The sequence below is a fragment of the Microcaecilia unicolor genome, chromosome 4 (genome assembly GCF_901765095.1).
Source record: "Microcaecilia unicolor chromosome 4, aMicUni1.1, whole genome shotgun sequence".
In the NCBI taxonomy this organism is placed as follows: domain Eukaryota; kingdom Metazoa; phylum Chordata; class Amphibia; order Gymnophiona; family Siphonopidae; genus Microcaecilia; species Microcaecilia unicolor.
In genome coordinates, this window is record NC_044034.1 from 29,620,665 (window position 1) to 29,639,405 (window position 18,741).

The 18,741-nt window shown below is 46.4% G+C and overlaps 1 protein-coding gene across 1 annotated transcript in view; it reads right to left on the minus strand.

Moving 5' to 3' along the window:
* Positions 1 to 18,741, minus strand: part of TENM4 (teneurin transmembrane protein 4) — a 1,172,733-nt gene that overhangs the window by 259,349 nt on the left and 894,643 nt on the right.

Here is an 18,741-nt window from a genome sequence, read left to right on the forward strand (position 1 = left end):
CAGTCTTCAACAGCGCAAGCCTGCAAATACAGAGACAATCTAGAGAGAGTCTGTGATATCAAGAGAGCCCGGTTTCACAGTTTTTCTGTGAACAGGGTTACCATACGTCCGTTTTTACCCGGACATGTCCTCTTTTTGAGGACGCGGCCGGGATTTGCGGACCAACCGGGCAAGCTGGTGGGCGAACAGGCAGGTGGGCCTCAGGGTGTCCTAACTTCCCCTCCTCCCCTTATTGTAGTGCCCTGGTCTAGTGACTTCTTTGGGCAGGAAAGAGTCCCCTCTTTCCTGCCCGGCGGCCTCCACGAGACTTCCGCAGAAGTCTTGCAAGTTCATTGCGTGAACTCTCGGCAGCCATTTGAAGCTGCGCCGGGAGCAAGACAGTCTGCAGCCGCGCCGGGCAGGGAATGAGGGGGGCTCTTTCTTGCCCCAAAGGGGTCCTAGACTACACTACAATAAGGTAAAGGAGGGAGGGGTTGTGAATGAATGGAGTCATGTCGGTGGAAGGAGGCTGGAAAATTGAGGAGGGGTAAATATGGGGGGGGGGGGGTAGAGAGGGAAACTGGCTTCTTTTGGGGGGAGGTCAAAGTGACAGGGGAGTGGGGCGGGGGGTGTGGTAGGGGGCATGGCATGTGTCCTCTTTTCCTTAGGGCAAATATGGTAACCCTATCTATGAACACACAGTCCTTTAAGTCTGCAGCTTCAGGCAAATGCGCTTTGTTTAGAACTTACAGTGTTCTGCACCTGAGAAACCCTTCTTACTCCTGCTGGAATTCTAAGCAACTGTGGAGTGCAAAATTTGTGTGCAGAATTCCATAAGTTTGTGCAGAATCTGCGCTCCAACCGGCCTCCTAGCCCAAAGCTTGCTTGGCTCCCCAGCTCCCCCACACCACACTGTCGTCCCGCTGTCACCGCAACCCCCTTCCCTGATCTTGGTCGTCCCATCAGCCCCTGAGCCTTGGTCATCCCGCACCTGCTCCCCCCCCCCCCGAGACTTGATCATCCCGCCATCCCCCCCTCCAGCCTACTGAATATGCCCTGGTGGTCTAGAGGCTTCGTTGGGGGCAGAAAAGAACTCACACTTCCTGCCTGCTGCTGCTCCTCTGGGCCGGTGTTGCCACTTTTTTCAAAATGGCCGCCTAGACTGCAATCGGTAACTCGTGAGACTGCCGCGGGAAGTCTCGGTGGCCACTTGGAAAAAGGGGTGGCGCAGTCAGAGCAGTGGCAGCGGGCAGGAAAGAGTGGGGTTCTCTCCTGCCCTGAACAGGTATTCCCAGGCATCTCCTCCTGCCTCATGGGTGAGTGCAGGGGCAGCTGAAACAAAATGTGGAGGGGTGGAGGGATGGAGCTGTAAGAAAAAAAAAAGGCATATGCTATATATGTGTGTGCGGGGTGGGGGGGGTATGAACTGTAAAACAAAGGTGGATTCCGTGGGGCGGAGAGGGCTGTTAAAAAAAGAGAATGTTATGGGGCAGTCTGCAATGATTTTCGGTGGCATTATCTGCCGGTATTTCTACCTGACATTTCCTGTTAGTTTTTCATTAAAACTGGTCCGGTTTCTGGCTCTGGAGGGCACCTCATCTATGCATGTCTGTCATCTTGTCTCAAATTAGGGTATAATGAGTCCCTTTCTGACCCCCTTTCCTTATAACTCAAACATTAATAACCTAGCATCCCTATTACCTTTCAAAATTCAATTTTAATATATCTTTTTAATTTAACTTTGTTAACCACTTAGACAATTTGTTGATATATCATATAAAGTTGAACCTTGACCCTTGACTGACTGGCACCGGTCAGTGGTATTTATCAAGGCAGCGGGTGCTGTCACCTGGATAAATACTTTTAAATATCGAGCTGTGTATCTGAATGTTCAGGCGGAACAGCACATCTCAGATATTATTGGTAACAAAGTTTCAGCACAGCTGTAGTGCAGACTCTATAAGTAACTGCACTTGTTCAAAAGAAAACTGGCTTAATTGATTCTCAGGAACGGCTCCTGGATGGTTAAATGGCACTTAACCAGCTATCTGGCAATATTCAGTAGGACATAGCCAGCTATCTCCCGCGAATATTGCCGGTTAGTGCTTAGCAGATAAATGGCTATCTGTGAATATTTATCCAGGATGTAAAGAACAAACCTTAAAGAAACTTCCGGCCGCTCAAAACACGGCAGCTAAGCATATATTTGATAAAACGCGATTTGAAAGTGCAAAACCCCTCCGCGAAAAACTACATTGGCTCCCAATCAAAGAACGCATCGCCTTCAAAATCTGCACCCTGGTTCACAAAATCATCTACGGAGAAGCCCAGAGTTACATGACAGACTTGATCGACTTAGAAATACATCCGAATCAACACGAACTTATCTAAATCTGAACTACCCAAGCTGCAACGGACTTAAATACAAAACAACTTACGCATCTAGTTTTTCCTACATAAGCACACAACTGTAGAACGCATTACCAAAAGCCTTGAAAACGACGTACGACCACCTAAACTTCCGGAAATCACTAAAAACCAACCTGTTTAAAAAGGCATACTCTACCGATCCAACTTAAATGACTAATCTCTGCAACACAACCAAACTAAAGCACGAAATGGACATAACACAACTCTTCCGTTCTCCGATTCCCTTATGTGGCTGTGCCACATGAACTTGATCTTACCACATCACCCTGTATTTGTTCACACCGGAGCCTGCAAAGGCCTCTCCGGTACTATGTAAGCCACATTGAGACTACAAATAGGTGGGAAAATGTGGGATACAAATGTAACAAATAAATATTCATTACATTACCGGTTAAAAGTCCTATTTACTAAGGCACGCTAGTGATTTTAACGTGCGCTAACGATGGGTGTCTCTATCATTAGCACGTGCTAAAAACACTAGCGCGCCTACAGCACGGAAGTTTGGTGGCCAAATCGGGCTGCCGATTTACACATCCATAAAACGGCATTCAGAAGTGTCTACAGCATATACACCTAAATCCGGAGGCTAGAATATGTGCATATGGCAAGGGGTTGTGGTCTCGGTGTATTCAGGGTTGGACTAGGTTGGGACCAAATATATACACACATTCCCCATTTGCGTTACAAGACGTATGAGGAGAGACTTGCTGACCTGAACATGAATACCTTGGAGGAAAGGAGAAACAGGGGTGATATGATTCAGACGTTCAAATATTTGAAAGGTATTAATCCGCAAACAAACCTTTTCCGGAGATGGGAAGGCGGCAGAATTAGAGGGCATGAAATGAGATTGAAGGGGGGCAGACTGAAAAAAATGTCAGGAAGTATTTTTTCACGGAGAGAGTGGTGGATGCTTGGAATGCCCTCCCACGGGAGGTGGTGGAGATGAAAACGGTAACGGAATTCAAAAATGCGTGGGATAAACATAAAGGAATCCTGTTCAGAAGGAATGGATCCTCAGAAGCTTAGCAGAGATTGGGTGGCGGGGCTAGTACTGGGCAGACTTCTACAGTCTGTGCCCTGAAAATGGCAGATACAAATCAAGGTCAGGTATACATATAAAGTAGCACATATGAGTTTATCTTGTTAGGCAGACTGGATGGACTGTACAGGTCTTTCTCTGTCATCATCTACTATGTTACTATTTCAGAAGGTGAATACATGTTTATGTTCAAAAGATCATCGTTGGGATTTGCAACTGCTCCTGGAAATGTCTAGGTTATATCAAGGAGGTTTAAAGGGACAGGAGACGGCAGGTGTGTACTTGGCCCATTACCTGGTGTGAGGAGCCCAGGAGAAGGGGCAGGAAGGTCTGTAGGGAAAAAGGCCGGGAAGGTAAACCTTACCCGGAAATCCCAGGAGACTACAGGTCCCAGAGGCCCCAGCATAGATTGTCCTCCCCTCTCGAGAAGGGCAGTTTTTCCCCTTCCTCTGAATGGCAGGAGGACTATAGTTCCCAGCAGCCCCTAGATAGAGCACCTGATCTGGCAAAGGGGAATGCACAGCTCCACAATTCCCAGGCTCCCAAGGGGGAGGAGGGTGATTGGCTGGGGAGGTCTAATCAGGGGGATATGATGCAGCTGGGGGAGAGACAGGAGGAGGAACCCATGGACTGGCAACCCTTAGAGGGAGGACAGGGGATTCTTTAGGAGGCAACTGTGGATCAGGAACCTATGGATGTCTCTGCTCTGGCCAAGGTGAAAGGGGAACAATTGAAGGGGCTCATAGCAGCCTTGCTCTCTAGCTGGGTGCAGAGAGGGAGAAGGTTTCTGGGGAAGGAGAAACCTGGGGCCTGTACTGGCCGCTGTCGGAGACGGAGTGCTGGGCTTGATGGACCTTTGGTCTTTTCCCAGCGTGGCAGTGCTTATGTGCTTATGAGAAAGGAACCAGACAGAAGGCTCAACCTTGACACATGTGGGAGGATACCAGGAGTTGGTGCTGGTATAGATATGGGAGGGGGGTCCCTTCACCCTCTGCTAATACACGAGGAGGGTGAAGGAATAAGGGGTTGAAGACGAAAGCAGTAGAACTGTTTATATACAAATGAACTCTGGTTGAAGCTAAAAGCAAGAGCACTGCCCCGTGGAGATAAATATCAGTGGACTCTGGGGTTGGAGCTGCGAGCTGAGGGGTCGCGTAAGTGAATGCGGGGTTGTTATGAAGTTTTTGTGTTTTGCTCTGAACTTTGGAAAAGGGGGAGAAATGAACTGATACCCATTGGGTTTTTCTCCAACCTACTAGTGGCTGAATTCCTCCTGAGGACTGTATGGACTGATTGGCGCGGTGGGAGGAAACCCAGAGAGAGAGAGAGAGAGGCCACTATACTGAGTTTGGGGTTTAAAGATGCATTAGGCAGGGGCCTATATGAATGTGGAGACAGGGGTCTGGACTTAAACAGAGAGACCAGCCTGTTGGACGCTGAACTTTACGTAAAGACCCTTACTTTGAGTTCATAAACAGAAAGTCACCAAAGCAAAGCGGAGTGCAGCTCTATTTAAATACCGCCAAGGCCTGCTAACCGTTCTCCTCCCTGTAGAGGGGTGGAGACCTGACTACACTGCTGAAGCCAGTAGGCGGAGCTTGGCGCCATATTGAGTCACCCAAAATATTAGCAAACGCTTAACAGACTGTTATAATATATTATATATATATAATATGTTATTATATATTGCCCTTTAGTTTCCCGTTGTTTCCTTCCAATGTTTCACTGTTCTTTTCCATTGCTATATTCCTTAACGACATTTGATTTTGTCTCATATAACTCTTCACAATGTAATCCATAACTGAACTGTAACAAATTGTATTTCCATCATTCATAATGTATTGTAAGCCACACTGAGCCCGCAAAAAGGTGGGAAAATGTGGGATACAAATGCAATAAAATAAATACATAAATAAATAATAATAATAATAATGGGCCAAGCACGCTCCTGTCCTGATTAAACTTCCTTGATTTAGCTGGTGGTTGTCGGTGGTTTGCTGCATCTCTCACTCTCAGTTAGCCAGTGATGGTCCTGGCCTGTCACTGTAGGTTAGCAGGCAGTTGCCCTGGTTCACTGCTCTTCTAGCTCCGGGTTGCTGGGACCCAGGAGGCTGCATGCCCCTATGCTGTCCCATACTTGCCGTTGCTTTACGCACACTGTTGCTGCTGCTTATGCTGGAGCTCCTGGGCGGGCTATGACTGTGCAGGTAAGAGCAGGGAAGTTTCTGCATGAACAATGTCCAGGAAGAAACAAGAGCCACGTGACTCAGACTCTTCACTTCTAAATAGGTGCTTGTATCATTCCGGCCCAGGAGCTGCAGTCCGGCAGCGGTGAAAACTGCAGTGTGTGTCGGAGTCCATCCAGTAGCTCTCACCACCTAGTGCTTTGCAGCCCCAAGGAAGTTTGCATTGCATCGTTCTGAATAGCAGCTTCTCCTGTCTTTGTACGGGCTGCAAGCGCAGACGGCACCTTTACTTCAGTTATTTTGTTATCTACTATAATAAAACTCACCCTCAACATTCTGAAGACAACGTTCTGAAGTCACTCAGTCACTCCCTGAAGGGTTCATGGATTCATGGTGGTGAAGCCACAACACTGACCATGTGTCTCTGCCCCGCCCTCGCATGACGGACCAATCCGAAAAAACACACCCTCAACATTCTGAAACACAAAGGACCATCACAACACTGTTCCCAGGCAACACTAGGCAACGTAAGACGGACCAATCAGAGGAAACTACGTGACAATAAGGGAGGAGCATTCCCCAGCAGAATGGCTCATTATCTGTGCAGCACGGAGAGCACAGAACCACCGCTAGAACGAGAGAAGAATATTCCTGCTGTGGGTATGTGCAAAAATAGACCGGGAGGGGGGGGGGGGAGAAATTGTTAAATGCCTAATGCCAGTACTGAAGAGTGCTAGAGGGCCTATAGCACAGACTATATTTGGGATCGCTTGACATGGAGTCAGAGGAGCCGGAAAACAACGTGCCCGTCACCATCTGGGACGTGGGCAAACAGGACAAGCTGCGGCCCAGCTGGAAGGATTACCCGCGACCCAGGCAGCAGCAAACAGCGACCAAGGACAGCACAGCATATCCCCCAACCCCCAAGCAAAAAAACAAAACAAAACAAAAGAAGACACACATCAACAACCTGCACACACACCGCACCTCACACCCTCACACACACCACAATAACTCTGTGACACATACACACACAAAAAAAGCCACATGCTAGCGCCCTTTTCATTGATTTTGGAAACGGGCCTTTTTTACTAGTTTTTAATAAGAGCCGATCTGTTGTGGAAAAGAGCTGCGCATGGGGGAAGGAAAACAGCAAAAAGCAGCCCTCCCTCTCTGTCTTTCTCTGGATGTGGCCCGGCTTTGATTCCAGCAGCAGCCGGTGTAGAGCTGTTCCTGCTTCTTCTTCTTGCTCTTTCTTTCATTTGCAGACTCCTGAGGATTCTTCTGGCTTCTTGCTGTAGCGGCAGTAGCAGATTTAAAAACCGGCCCTTTGTTTACTTAAATTAAATAAGAGCTTACTTCAAGGAAGCTGAAAAAGACTTGGGAGGTTCTTTGAGATGGATGATCAGACCAGGTGGATGCACAGGCGTCCTGGGGTAGGAATGGCAGGACACCCCAGACTGTCCCAGCACATGCAGGATGGCACAGGAGGGGCCAAGGGGAGATACTGGAGACATCCTACAGAAAATCATGACCATCACAGACCAGAGTGGTTTACTTTGTTTTGAGTGTACTAAGATGGCAGTTGCTGGGGGGGGGGGGGGGGACCTTTTTGATGCTACGCCATCTCCTGTCAAATCCAATCTCCTTGGGTTATATAAAGGTGCTCGTTTTGTGCAGCGTTTTACTGGAGGGATTAGGGGAAGTCACGCCCTTAATCCCCCCCCCCCCCACTTGGTACAATCATTGGTGCTTAGTCATCTTGATTATTGCAACGCACTATATGCCGGCTGCAAAGAATAAATAATCAAGAAACTTCAGACAGCCCAGAACACTGCAGCTAGACTCATATTTGGCAAACTTAAATTTGAAAGTGCCAAGCCCCTAGGAGAAAAATTACACAGGCTTCCACTTAAGGAACGCATCACGTTCAAAATATGTTCACTAGTTCACAAAATTATCCATGGAGACGCACCAGCTTACATGTCTGACCTAATAGACCTACCACCTAGGAATGCCAGAAGATCATCCCGCACATTCCTCGATCTGCAGTTCCCCAGTGGTAAAGGAATGAAATACAAACTAATGCACGCGTCAAACTTCACCTATTTGAGCACACAGTTATGGAACGCACTGCCGCGCAACTTGAAATCGACCTACGAAAGAACGAATGTCCGCATACTACTGAAGACCCATCTCTTTGAAAGAGCATACCAAGAAGACCAACCCAAGTGAACCTACACTACACAACTCGCCTATTTAATCTCAGAACTGTTTCTTAAAATCTGCTTGAATATTACTACTTTGTTTTTATCATCATACTAACAAGATCATGCAATACTAAATGTTTATGATACTAACACTTTTCCACTACTCATGATGTATTGTAAGCCACTTTGAGCCTGCAAAGAGGTGGGATACAAATGCAATAAATAAATAAATAAATATTGGCCTGAAGAGACACTGTGGCACCTTTAAGCACGTGTTGAATAATTCTTGAAAAATAAGCGATCCTGTCCAATAATTATTCACAAATCTATGCATTTCTGATGCCTTAAAAATACATGTATAAAACTCAAGATGCAAAGATATGGAGAGCCCTCGCAGAGCAGCTGTTTGAGACAAATAAAACAGAGCGGAATTTTGAAAAGCACAGCATTGGCGCAGGGGATGCCCGGTGGCAACCGGACAGACATGAAACACTGAAATAATCTGCAGAGAAAGGCAGTTATCACCCTGTTATCAGCCTAAACAGCAACACAGTGCTGGAGGGCAATTTTGCAGGAGGAGGCAGTTGCAACCGTAAAACCAGTACAAGCAAGGAAATGTCACTGAAATCACCTGCACTCCTAAAAAGGCACAGTACTACTTTTTTTTTTTTGTATCCCGCGCTTTCCCACTCATGGCAGGCTCAATGCGGCTTACATGGGGCATTGGAGGGTTAAGTGACTTGCCCAGAGTCACAAGGAGCTGCCTGTGCTGAAGGGGGAATCAAACTCAGTTCCTCAGTTCCCCAGGACCAAAGTCCACCACCCTAACCATTAGACCACTCCTCCACTGTTGCTACTATTTGAGATTCTACATGGAATGTTATTCCACTAGCATGTAGAGGTCGGCCCTTGCAGATCACCAATGTGGCCGCACAGGCTTCTGCGAGTCTGATGTCCTGCACAATACGTGCAGGACATCAGACTCACAGAAACAGAAGCCTGCGCAGCCTTCTACATGGAATGTTGCTAGTGGAATAGCAACATTCCATGTAGAATCTCCAATAGTAGCAACATTCCATGTAGAATCTCCAATAGTATCTATTTTATTTTTGTTAAATTTGTACCCCGCGCTTTCCCACTCATGGCAGGCTCAATGCGGCTTACACGGGGCAATGGAGGGTTAAGTGACTTGCCCAGAGTCACACCAATGTGGCCGCGCAGCCTTCTACATGGAATGTTGCTAGTGGAATAGCAACATTCCATGTAGAATCTCCAATAGTAGCAACAGAATCTCAATAGTAGCAACATTCCATGTAGAATCTCCAATAGTATCTATTTTATTTTTATTACATTTGTACCCCACACTTTCCCACTCATGGCAGGCTCAATGCGGCTTACATGGGGCAATGGAGGGTTAATGACTTGCCCAGAGTCATAAGGAGCTGCCTGTGCCTGCAGTGGAATTGAACCCAGTTCCCCAGGACCAAAGTCCACTCTAACCACTAGGCCACTCCTCCACTACAGTAGGTGAATTGTGGGACACTGAGGGCTCTGGTTTTTGCTTCTGTATGGCACTTTGTACACATATCTGCCCAACCTACACAATCACTGCTAGGCAGACTGAATGGGTCAATTTGGTCTTTATTTGTCGGCATTTACAATGTTACCACGTTCACTATATCAAGGGATCCATTGTAATAGAATTCAGTACAAGACAGTTGAAAAAAAATCTATAAAGTGCCACTTTCTTTCAGTTAATGTGTTATCGAATTAAAAATAAATAAAAAATGACACAGAAAAGTGCTTGGAAGAAGAAGAAATGATTTCTCTTGTTTCAGCCTCTTGATTCCTCACCTTCTGCAGCACTTGTTACAACCGCTTGCCCTCGATTCGACAGATTTATTTGTGCTAGAAAGGAGCAGAGCAGCTGGGCCTCACCTGTCATCGCAGTCTCTGTTTCGGCTCCATTAACATACCCATAGAGGGGGATAATCGAACGGGGCGCCCATCTCTAAGGATGGCCCTGTAAAGGGGCGGGGCAACCCGTATTATCAAAACAAGATGGACGTCCATCTTGTTTCGATAATACGGTCGGGGACGCCCAAATCATGAAATTTAGGTCAACCTTAGAGATGGTCGTCCCCGGTTTTCGGCGATAATGGAAAGCGAGGACGCCCATCTCAGAAACGACCAAATCCAAGCCATTTGGTCGTGGGAGGAGCCAGCATTGTAGTGCACTGGTCCCTAACAGAATGGAAAAAGCCCTTCCCTTTCTGATCGGGAAAGGAACGGGCATGCATGAAGGAAACTGCATGCAAATGAGCTGCTTGCTGTTAGCTCATTTGCATACGATTTCCTTCCTAAGGAGGGAAAGTGAGGACGTCCAAAATGTGTATGTTCGTGAGAAGGACATCCATGCCTGTTATGCCTCTGACACCCCCTTTTATTTATTTGGATTTTGGATCACAAGTAGCACCAGTGGGATTTGATCCGGCCACCACTAGATTGCAAGACCAGTGTGCTAACCACTCTGCCACTCCTCCATTCTCTACCACTCCCTTGAAATTTGGCTAACCCTGTGGGGGGGGGGGGGGGGTTGAGGACATCCAAAATGTTTGAAAGGAGGACATCCACGCCTTCGTTATGCCTCCACTGACACACACATATCTCTCCCCCCCAGGGACCTGCATACTGCCCCCCATCACAGGGATGGCCAAATTTCAAGGGACTGGAGTGGAGGAGTGGCCTAGTGTTTAGAGCACTAGTCTTGTAATCCAGAGGTGGCCAGTTCAAATTCCACTGCTGCTACTTTTGATCCAAAATCCAAATAAACAATAAAAAGGGTGTCAGAGGCATAGCAAAGGCATGGACATCCTTCTCACAGAAACATCCACATTTTGGACATCCTCAACTGCCGTCACAGGGACAAAGGCATAACGAAGGACATACTCTAAAAAAAAAAAGACAGAACTTTTTGAAGTTGTTTTTTCGGGTGGGAGATGGTTAATGACCACTGGGGAAGTCAGGGGAGGTCATCCCCAATTTCCTCCGGTGGTCATCTGGTCAGTTCAGGCACCTTTTTGATGCTTGATCATGAAAAAAAATGGACCAAGTAAAGTTGGCCAAATGCTCATCAGGAACGCCCTTCTTTTTTCCATTATCGGCCGAGGACGCCCATTTCTTAACCACGCCCCCATCCCGCCTTCTGTACACTGCCGACACGCCCCCTTGAACTTTGGTCGTCCCCGCGACGGAAAGCAGTTTAGGATTTGGGTGACCTTAGGAGAAGGACGCCCATCTCCCGATTTGTGTCGGAAGATGGCTCTCTTCTCCTTCGAAAATAAGGATAGTCACCCAGTTCTGTTCAGTTTCCCCTAGATTCTACATATGGAACCCAGATGTGTGCGCCAACATTTCTGCGTGTGCCAAGATGCAAATACAAATTAAGGGCTAGATTCTAAATATCACATCTAAAAAAATCAGTGCGGAAAAAAAATACAACTAGGCGTATTATACAAAATATGCCTAGATATAGGCGTACTTTATAGAGTAAGCCTAAATTTCAGCGCAGTTTATAGAATATGCTGAGCAGTTTCCACGTGACTAAATTTAGTCACGAGTATTTACGCCAAGTAAAACTTGGTGTAAATGCCCGCGACTAAATTAGGCACGGACAGGATGTATTCTATAATGATGCGTATAGATTTTAGAAACGACCATGGCCACGCCCACTTTTCAACTATGTGCATGAAAATTACACGTATCACTTTACAGAATACGATTAGACAGTTCTGCATGTAAATTTTAATTAATGCCAATTAGTGTCAGTAATTGCTTCCTAATTAACATAGTAACATAGTAGATGACGGCAGAAAAAGACCTGCACGGTCCATCCTGTCTGCCCAACAAGATAAACTCATATGTGCTACTTTTTGTGTATACCCTACTTTGATTTGTACCTGTCCTTTTCAGGGCACAGACCGTATAAGTCTGCCCCGCACTATCCCCCCTCCCAACCACCAGCCCCGCCTCCCACTACCGGTTCTGGCACAGACCATATAAGTCTGCCCAGCATTATCCCCGCCTCCCAACCACCAGTCCCGCCTCCCACCACCGGCTCTGGCACAGACCGTATAAGTCTGCCCAGCACCATCCCCGCCTCCCGCCTCCCGCCGCTCTGCCACCCAATCTCGGCTAAGCTCCTTAGGATCCATTCCTACTGAACAGGATTCTTTTATGTTTATGGCAATTATCGGTGCTGACTGGCTTGTTAACTGATTAAGTTGCATGCATAAATCCAGAATATGACTGGATTTGCACATCCAACATAAGCCGTGCTATATAGAATCCGGGGGCAAATGCTTAACAAGCTCAATGACATCAATAACTGGGTGCTAACAATCAATTATTGATAATAATTGGCACTCATTAATATTTGTGAGCGCATCTGGCTATTTGCTATTCTATATAGTATAAGTACATAGGTATTGCCATACTGGGAAAGGCCGAAGGTCTATCAAGCCCAGCATCCTGGACAATCCAGGTCACAAGTACCTGGCAAGATCTCAAAAAAGTACAATACATTTTATGCTGCTCATCCTAGAAATAAGCAGTGGATTTTCCCCAAGTCCATTTTAATAATGGTCTATGGACTTTTCCTTTAGGAAGCCAGCCAAACCTTTTTTTTAAACCCGCTAAGCTAACTGCTTTTAATACATTCTCTGGCAACGAAGTCCAGCGTTTAATTACACATTGAGTGAAGAAAATATTCCTCCAAATCCCCCCCCCCCATCACAACTCCAGAATCCCCATCCCAAGTGTAAACCTTCCCTGGCAAGCCCCTCCCACTATGTACAGCTCCTGCTACCTGATCTCAAACCAACCTTCTCCATCCCTCAATCCCCCATCTATCTCCAAGGCTTACCTGGCGGCAAGACCCTATGATCAAGTGGTAATAAGTTGGAGCAACCCCCCCCCCCCCCAAATGGCCCAGCTCCATCTATTTCCATTATTTGCCAACGGACCATTAGGCCTTGCATCCAGTAAGTCCCAGAGGTAAACGGGGATCTCGGTGGGCCGGGGTGGCAGGGAGGTTTGGTTTGGGGATGGATGGATGGATGGGAGGGGCTTGCCAGGGGGTTTGAGTCTCATGATTTGGGGCGGGAAGTTCTAGAATTCTTTTTGGAGAGGTGGAGGATTTGGGCAACCTAATGATGGTGGTGGTGGTGGGTTTTTTAAGATAATACCATCAATCACCAGAAGTGGGATAAGGATGCCCTGAATCGGAAGTGACTCCCCTGTTAAGTTTTGTATCCTCTGTCTTATTCATTTCTGAAAGAGCTGTAAAACAATGAGTTTGAAAGTGTATACATGGCCCTTCTGCATAAGAGTTAATAAGCACATCATGATTCTTCGGGAGTATACATGCGTACAGATTTTCTTTCACTAATCCCTTCTCCCTCACCCCGAAAAGAACTGGGAATAGAAGATGACAGAAATGAAGTAACAGACGAGTAGATATCTTGACAGCGGTATGTGGTCTGCTTTCACATTAGTGCGGCCGTGCAAAAGTGAGACGCTACCTGCAGATTTTTGGGGCTATGAGGAGTGAGCAATCGCATGATCAGTAATAGAGTGTTTTCTACTCTCAGGATGTAGCGAAAGGTCTCCCGATTAAAATCAATTAAAAACAAATGCTACTACAGACAACGATGAACCACCTGTCTCCTCGGTTGTGGAAACTCCACTGTAAGTGATTTAGTTGAGACCTGCAGTGAGCCGGTGCCCCTGTTCTCCCTCTACACAACGACACAAAGCTAATTAGCCTTTCAAGCTACACCACCTTTTAACTCATTTGAAAGAGTCTGAAAACCTTTTTCAAACACAGCATTACAGTTCAATTCAATACAAGTCTTTCTGAGTTCTTTCCTTCCCCCTTAATACCACATATGTCATTTAAAGACGCCTCCCCACTAATTATTGGATAAGGCACATCTGGCTTATGCTAATGTAGTTAATTGGAGATCATGTGACTTTTTGATTCATGCTGATGTAGGAGAATAATAGAAAAGAGTCTGCGTTCCTGGATGTAGGGCTGCCGAGGGGGGGGGGGGGCAGGGGGGGGGGACAAAATTCCCCGGGTCTCCAAGGGGGGCCCGGCGCCGCAGTCCCCTCCACCCGCCCCCCTCTGTCCACCACCGGGCCGGGCCCCGCTGAATTCAAATCATAGCGCCTCACCTCGACCTCGCTCCGTGTGAAAGAAGCGCAGCAGAGGCAGACTGCAGATCGCTTCCCTTTGGAGGGCGGGGTACAGGGAGGGAAGGCCTGAAGGGAGGCGATCTGCAGATGCCGCTGCTGCGCTTCTTTCACACGGAGCGAGGTCGAGGTGAGGCGCTATGATGTGAATTCAGGGGGGCCCGGCCAGGCGGTGGATGGAGGGGGGCAGCGACGACGACGACCATTGCTATGCTGTTAACAAAATGGTAAGTTTGATGATAAACTATACCAACTGCACACCGCCTTAGACGAATCTCTTCATAAAGGCGGTTAATAAATTCCCCAAAATAAATAAATAAGGCTGCTTAAATAGCTGGCCTATCTTAACCACTAAAAAAATTAAACAGTTAGTGTTGAAAATCAGCATAGCTGGTTAACCTTTAAGCAGCCAAATAAACCTGGATATCCAACGCCAGTCACTGGATACGGAGCGGCACCGAATATCCGTGTTTAATGTGCTGCCCGCCGCCGGCTGAATATTGGGCACATTTAGGGCCCCTTTTAACAAGTTTCGGCAAAAGGGGAGCTGGCGCTGGCATTGGCGTGTATTTTACATGCGCAGTGAAGCCCCATTTTACTGCAGGTGGTAAAAGGGAAGTCTTGCCTCTCTGCAGGAAATGGACGTGCGGCAGCAAAGCACTTGCCAAGCGGCCATTTCGGGGGGGGGGGGGGGGAGCCCCTACCTCTACCCATTAAGGTGGCGGTAAGGGCTCCTGCATTAGCCGGCGCGGTGCTGCTTAATTACCGCCGGGTACACTCCGGTGCTACTAAAATAAATACATTTTTGTGGAAAGTACCGCTGGGCTGCTACAGTAGCCCGGCGGTACTTCTTGTATAGCGAGCGGTAAACCCGCACTGGGCTTACTGTTACTTGGAGTGGAGGAGTGGCCTAGTGGTTAGGGTGGTGGACTTTGGTCCTGGGGAACTGAGTTCGATTCCCACTTCAGGCACAGGCAGCTCCTTGTGACTCTGGGCAAGTCACTTAACCCTCCATTGCCCCATGTAAGCCGCATTGAGCCTGCCATGAGTGGGAAAGTGCAGGGTACAAATGTAACAAAAATAAAATAGATACTATTGGAGATTCTACATGGAATGTTGCTACTCTTTGAGATTCTACATAGAATGTTGCTACTATTGGAGATTCTACATGGAATGTTGCTATTCCACTAGCAACATTCCATGTAGAAGGCTGCGCAGGCTTCTGTTTCTGTGAGTCTGACATCCTGCAGGACGTCAGACTCGCAGAAGCCTGCGCGGCCACATTGGTGTGACTCTGGGCAAGTCACTTAACCCTCCATTGCCCCATGTAAGCCACATTGAGCCTGCCATGAGTGGGAAAGCGCAGGGTACAAATGTAAAAAAAAATTTAGTAAAAGGAGCCCTTAAATCTTTCAGAGCAGGTATAAACTTGGGCATTGGCATTTGTGTGCGCCTGGGTCTGTGGGTATATTTTATAGAACTCAAAAATTAAACTAGGGTGGAAAAGTCTCAACTAGTACGGCAACATGTATATACAAATCTTAATACTGCACGCACAAAAAGTCATCATAGACTAAAAATACCCCATGGAAAAATGTGTATTTTTTTCTTAATATTTTCTTTTTATATTTGATTCTATTCAGTTCCTTTAAAATAAGGTACATAGAAGCACTTATCTTTTCTTAATGGCATCTGCCACTATATATCCCAGCTTGCGTACAAATTCATTCGTGTGGATTCCTCTTCTTCAGGGAACTCCACCACAAAACATAGAATCACTGGTAACGCGCCAGACTGGAACTGCATCAGCTGACATCAGCTGAATTTGTACGCAAGCTGGGATATGTGGAGGGGCATAATTGAACGAAAACGTCTATCTCCATGGGCATTTATCTCCGAGAACGGGTCCGTGAAGGGGCGGACCGAACCGTATTTTCGGAAAAAAATAGACGTCCATGTTTTATTCGACAATTTGTGAGCTGGGCGTTTTTGTTTTTCAGTGATAATGGAAAATGAAAGAGCCCAGCTCAAAAACGAATAAATGCAAGGCATTTGTTCGTGGGAGGGGCCAGGAGTCGTAGTGCACTGGTCCCCCTCACATGCCAGGACACCAACCGGGCACCCTAGGGGGCACTTTTACAAAAAAAAAAAAAGGTAAAAGAGCTCCCAGGTGCATAGCACCCTTCCCTTGTGTGTTGAGCCCCCCAAATCCCCCCAAACCCACTGTCCACAAGTCTACACCATTACTATAGCCCTAAGGGGTGAAGGGGGCACCTACATGTGGGTACAGTGGGTTTGGGGGGATTGGACGACTAAGCATTAAGCAGCACAATTATAACAGGTAGGGGGGGATGGGCCTGGGTCCACCTGCCTGAAGTCCACTGCACCCCTAACAACTGCTCCAGGGACCTGCATACTGCTGCCAGGGAGGTGGGTATGACATTTGAGAATGAAAATAAAAAGTTGTGAAACATCATTTTTTGTGGTGGGAGGCGGTTAGTGACCACTGGGGGAGTCAGGGGAGGTCATCCCGATCCCCTCTGGTGGTAATCTGGTCATTTAGGGCACTTTTTGGGGCCTTATTCGTGAAAAAACAGGGTCCAGGAAAAGTGCCCTAAATTCTAGCTACAAACGCATACTTTTTTTCCATTATCGGCGAAAGGCACCCATCTCTATTCAGGTGATAACCATGCCCCAGTCCCGCCTTCACCACGCCTCCGACAGGCCCCGTCAACTTTGTACGCTTCTGCGATGGAGTGCAGTTGAAAACGTCCAAGTTCGGCTTTCGATTATACCGCGTTATTCGTTTTTGGGAGATAAACGCCTATCTCCCGATTTGGGTCGCAATATAGGCGTTTTTCTTTTTCAATTATAAGCTGGATAGTGGCAGATGCCATTAAGATAAGATAAGTGCTTCTATGTACCTTATTTTTAAAGGAACTGAATAGAATAAAATATAATATAAAAATATAAAAAGAAAATATTAAGAAAAAAATACACATTTTTCCATGGGTTTTTTTAGTCTATGATGACTTTTTGTGCGTGCAATAATAAGATTTCTATATACATGTTGCCGTACTAGTTGAGACTTTCCCCCCTTTTTTCAATATAGACATTCTGACTTTGCTAGTTTAATTTTTGAGTTTTCATTACTAGTTAGCAGTCCTTTTGATCTGTATAGGATATATTTTATAGAACAAATGTCTTGGACGTTGCACAAAAAGTGTACTGTTTCTAAATGAAGTCCAATAAGTATTTTTTTTTCTATACTACAAAAGATTGCTTGTTTTCCTTAACCTTCGTTGTAAGCATCGAGCGACGCAGATCCTGAAAAAGAGGCCTGAAAGGAGCTCCGTTCTGACATGATCTCAGCAAACCTGCTTCTGTTTTTATATCATCCTGGCCTTTATTCTTCAGCAGCTGCTTTCTGAAGTCGCATCATGCAAGCTCCCCATCTCACCGGACTTTATTATTAGGTAAAAATGTTTAAACAAAGCACACATGCATTCTGACCTGCAGGAGTTCGCCTGGCCTCTGAAGTTTAATTGGATCTCAGAGCTCCCTGGGAGACACACTAAAGGTTTCTGGGAAAAGAACAATTCCTGCTACATAAATGAATGTGGGCACAGAGGGAGTTCACTGTCCCTGTTCCCCCATCTGCCTTTTGGGCTTGAATTTCTCCTTCATCTAGGAATATGCGATGATATTTGCAGTATGAAAGCTTCTCCCACAAACTTTCTGTCGTTAACGGGAATTTTGTTTGGCATGAAGGATTTCATGTACTTCCGTGCTCACTAAGTGAAACTGAATTAAATGTTATTGCATAAGTACATAAGTATTGCCACACTGGGACAGACCAAAGGTCCGTCAAGCCCAGCATCCTGATTCCTGCAGCGGCCAATCCAGGTCACAAATACCTGGCAAGATCCCGAAAAAGTTCAACACATTTTAAGCTGCTTATCCCAGAAATAAGAAGGATTTTCCCCAAGTCAATTTAATAATGGTCTATGAACTTTTCCTTTAGCAAGCTGGCCAGACTCTTTTAAAACCCCGCTAAGCTAACCGCCTTTACCACATTCTCTGGCAACGAATTCCAGAGTTTAATTACATGTTGAGTGAAGAAACATTTTCTCTGATTCGTATTAAATTTACTACTTTGTAGCTTCTTCGCATGCCCACTAGTCCTAGTATTTTTGGAAAGAGTAAACAAATGATTCACGCCTACCCGTTCCACTCCACTCGTTATTTTATAGACCTCTATCATATCTCCCCTCAGCCGCCTCTTCTCCAAGCTGAAGAGCCCTAGATGTGTCAGCCTTTCCTCATAGGGAAGTCGTCCCATCCCCTTTATCATTTCTCTGTACCTTTTCTAATTCCACTATATCTTTTTTCAGATGTGGCAACCAAAATTGAACACAATATTCGAGGTGCGGTCGCACCATGGAGCAATACAAAGGCATTATAATGTCCTCACTTTTGTTTTCCATTCCTTTCCTAATAATACCTAACATTCTATTTGCTTTCTTAGCTGCCGCGCAACAGAATACAAATGAAAGCTGGGTTCAGTGCATTTACTTTCAATACATAAGGGCAGCATGGTGGCTCAGTGGCAGGCTGGCAGTGTTTTCATTGGCTGGGG